The sequence below is a fragment of the Oryzias melastigma genome, linkage group LG1, assembly GCF_002922805.2.
Source record: "Oryzias melastigma strain HK-1 linkage group LG1, ASM292280v2, whole genome shotgun sequence".
NCBI lineage: Eukaryota > Metazoa > Chordata > Actinopteri > Beloniformes > Adrianichthyidae > Oryzias > Oryzias melastigma.
Genome location: NC_050512.1, coordinates 4247896 through 4252680, shown reverse-complemented (window position 1 = coordinate 4252680; position 4785 = coordinate 4247896).

The following is a 4785-nucleotide window of genomic DNA, read 5'->3' as shown; positions in this document are numbered from 1 at the left end:
GGGTGTTTATCCCCAAAATTTGCCATAGATAGAATGGTGATGGCTATGGGTTCATTTTGCTGTGAAATTCTGCCAAAAAAAATGCAGACAAAAACACCAAGAACATTTCGGAACGATGAGAACATTAGCACTGGCTGTGAACGTTTCTTTTCTCTTTGAAGCATCATCAATCTCCGTATCAAAAATTCTTTTCATACGTACATTTCTGCCTTTGCTCAATAGTCCATGTTCTAACCAGTTCTTCTATAGCTTGTTTTTTCAACCAGGAAATAGTTTTCTCTCTCTCTCCACCAGGAAACCATCTGCTCCTTTTCTCCACCAGGAAATAGTCTGCTCCCTTTCCCCAGCCGTCTTTCCAATATCCCTGCCTGGTTGTACCATTCCTCGGATACGTTCAGGATCCTTTCCAACATGTCGTTCAGATTCCTCACTAGAAGTTTCTTCATGAAGTTTGAACCCTAAACCACATGAGCGTTTCTTGGTCATCACTAAACTGTCTCAAAACACAGACAGCCGGCGTCTGCCCGCTGGCTGATCACTGCTAGCTTTGCTGAGAAAGTGTTTGTATTAGCCTGAAGGCGGAACAGTCTCTTCCTGTAGGGGGCGGTTCTCAGCTAGTGACATCAGCATGTGGGTATGGGAGGGGCTGCTGTTGAGAGTGCAGGTTTTTAGAAGATTACTCAGAAATGTGAGAATGGATCAAAATACTCCTTTGGGGTTGTTTATAGTGAAGAATGAACTCAAAAAGTTTGTTTTTTCATAGATTAGCCCTTGTAAACCATCAACTGGTTTCTTGGTGCAGCTGTGTCTGCAGTTCACTGCTCCACACGGGGATGGGTCAAATGTAGAAAACAAATCTAACACACCTAGGTGCACGACAGCTACTGGGTCTTCAACTTTCTACCTGACATATTTTATTTTTTAGGGGTTTTTTGGCTTATAAGATTCTCTCTTGGTTTTGCCTTTCTGCATTTCAATGAGAGGTTGACGAGGTCTTAATGAGAGCCATATCACAAATTATAAAGGCTGACTTGACATTTTCTGAAAAATAAAAAAATTAAACTAGAGAAAATTTGACACTAGGAATGCAGATTTATTGCTGTTTTTCCTTAAATTGTCCTTGGAACATTCCTTGGTTCTCAGAGACAGAAGAAGAGGCAAAAACAGTCTGACTCTCCTGTGGGTTTGGTGTCGCAGATGTGCAGCACTTAACTCTGCCCAGTGGATTTCTGTAAGACAACAAGTCACATCTCAAGGGCGCTGTTTGTTTCTGTTGTGGGCTGCATGAAAAACTCGCCCCTCACTCGCACCCCCTCAATCTCTGTCTCAGCCTGTAACCCACATCAAATATTCAAGAGGAAAAACAGCCGGGTCCTATGCCTTCCCTGTTTTTACTTCCGCCGTGTGTAACAGTGTCATCATTGCATGGCCCGGACATCACCTTCCCATGTGGGAGCATCTCTGCTGTATGGATGTGTGGGATGTTTCATTCCTCAGCAGGGGGCTCCAGCCACCCACCCCTGTCATGAAGGAAAGGTGGCACATTGTGTCCCACCAAAGCTCTTGGAATGTTTGCTTCTTCAAACCAGAGGAACTAAGTCTCATGTCTTTTCATCTCCATTTTTAATGTATTTAAAGGACATTTTTTACTGTGTTAACGTAACTGTATTACTGATACCATGTTGGGAACACTACTTCTTTAGGAGAAAAACGATCTAAGTGTTTTGCTGTGTAATTTGGAAGTCTGGGAAGCAGAACCACACTCCAACATGTACATGCACATAATTTATGTACACTGGTGGGAATAACAACACTTCTTCACTGTGGAAACACCAACATGTCTGATTTAGTTTCTAGAGAATTCAAAATTATAGCATTTCAGTCAATTTGAAAGAGCTTATCAAAACCAAGCAGATTAGGGCAATTTTCAACATTTTTTAACAAAATGTCAGAATGACCATCAATATTACTACAATGACCACATGTTGAAGCCCTACTCTAACTAGATTTTCGTCTGTTGTAAAATATTTCCAGTTGTCTTTCAATTATGATTTTGCAGTTTTTAGCTAAAATCACAAAGCCTGAGTCACTTTTTTAAGACATAGTTTCTAGGGGTGTAAGAAAACATCGATTTAGTGAAAAATCGCAATTCTTTGTTTTTTACTATACCGATTTTAAAGAAAGCCAAGATGATATTTAATAAATTATGTATGCGTAAAAATTGTGTTCAGCGTCTTATTTTTGTGTTCCACACAGTGAGAAAAAATATTTCCTGAATTACTTAAAGAAAAGCACTATGAATTTGCTTGGTTAAAAGCAACTTGTAAATAAGATACAGTTCCAGTCCTTCATGTTCTGATCATTAAAAAAATAAAATAAATTATTGAAATTGTATCTATGTGAAAGGTGCATAAAGTTCAGATAAAGTTTTTATTAAGTCATATATTTTTTTTAAAAGTGAAATATTCTGGTACTGTTTTGTGAAATATTATGATATGTATTGTATTGTGACATTCATACATTCATGCATTTTCTTGACTTTGTCCCTTTCGGGGTCGCGGGGGTGCCGGAGCCTAACCCGGCTACTGATGGGCGAAGGCGGGGTACACCCTGGACAGGTCGCCAATCTGTCGCAGGAAGTATTGTGACATTTACATCGCACTACGTATCGTATAACCAGATTTTTGACAATACACATCTCTAATAGCTTCTGCAGAAGTTCATCAAAAATTCACCTCTGAGTTGTAGGCGGGACTGTTGGCATGGAAGTGACTCTGTGTTGTTATATTATCCCTTTGTTTACATCCTCTCCTGTTAGCTTACATCTTCTCACAACCCCAAACTAACATTAGCAATATAAAACAACACTGAGCAGTATTAGAGCTATCCGGCCGTACGGTTCGTAAATCCAATGATTTTTTTTTTTTTTTTTGTAAAAAAGTGAAGTGCTTGTTGCTTATTGATTAATCTCATAAAACATTATTTCATGATTTCAGTAAACAGTAACATCAATCATACATGTAATAGATTACAGGATTTTGTTGTTGTTTTTTCATAAGCAAAATTCAAAAACTATGATTTGTAGAATCTGCTTCTGGCTTTTTGTGTGCTTTAAATCAGTGAAGCGAGTATTAAAAGGCTGTGGCAGAAAGCAAAATAAATGTTTCACTTGATTCAGGCAAAAGAGACCATTTACGAACTGATTTAATTCAAAGGGAAAGTTTGAAAATGTTGCTAAATATAGGAAAGTAAAGTCAGGGAGAATTCAAACTTTTGGGGAAAAAACAAAGAAACCCCACACAATGACAGGGTGATTATGAGCCAGATATATACCTCTACAGAACACTTTAAAACTTTTTGAGTTGACGTCGTACAACCTCCACCATTTACTCTCTGAACCATCCACGTTAAAGTTTGGTTAAATGTTTTCACCTCAACGTCTGAAACTTTTCTCTAAACACAACAAAGTTGTTTGACAATGATCGGCTTTCAACAGATGATAGAAACAAGTTCAGAGAACTAAATGTTTGGGGCGGTGGAAGAAAGAAACGGGCATCAACTGTTTCCTGCTGAATCTCTGTTTGTAAAAACAAAGAGTTAGCATTTTCTAACCCTGCCTTTTTATGAAAGAAGGGTTCTAGCTCAGAAGAATCTTGATTTTGTTTGAGCTTTTCAGTGCTGAATAACAGACAAATGGCATTTTGGGTAAAAAGAAACTATTAAAAGTAATACTTTTCTGCTTAAATTACTTTCTGGGATAAACAACATTTCCCTATATAGTCTGTGAGTACAATAAAATAATGGACGCTCAGTGGATTTGTGAGTTAATGCAAATGAAGCCTTTTAAAACTGCCTGACATTTAGAAACCAGCAGGAATCTGAGATTGTCTTCCCTAACTTCAGAAGGAGTTTGAGAAAAAATCTGTGCCGCTGTAAATAAAAAAAACGAATCTGTGAGCCAATCATCTGCTGGGACGGCATCAGAGACGGGCTCAAGAAAGTCCAACACTGAGAGCTGGTTCTGTGATGATCTCAAGCTTCTGGTGCCGACTCTGCAGATGGAGAGGTTGCAAGATGCTGCACAGTTTGCACATTTACTCTTAGAAGAAACTGTTTTTTATTTGGACTCCTGCAGGATTATTCCCCTCTGCAGCATTTGTAAATCCTTAAGGTCTCTTTGCAGACTTTCCATCCCAAAGCAGAGATTTTTATTGACTAGCTCAGACCACTGCAACACTTAAATGTCACTTTTGGGCTTAACAAAGTATTTTGTAGCTGAATTAAATAATGTGATTTTAGCACAAAGACGAGGCTTGTGGTGCAGCGGTCCCTCATCGCCTTCTTATCACCAACACTTAGTGTTTACAAATGCCACAATAAAAGCTCATTTTTGTTCTTCGGCCTTTAAATCAGGAAGACGTCATGGAAACATTTAGGAAGCAGAGAAAACAGACGCCTTACTGTCTCCAGGTTTATATCCCCAGTGAGACACAGCCTGGTCAGCCTCAGAGCCCCAGACTCTCCAGCAGCTCGACTTCACTGTTAACCAGTCACACATGTCCTTACTGCAAGTTCAGGTAAGTCAAGTTTCATCATGTTTGTTCCAGCCCTCATTTACTTTTTTATTTTTTTTGGCCACACCTCTAAGTTAAGTCTCGCGTTTTGCAGTTGAAATAAGTATGTGTTGTGACAAAAAGACATTGTAGTTCTCTAAAAACACAGTGCAGACCACTGACTGTATATACAGAACTGGACTTAGCATGTGTGACATCATCAATAGAAAAT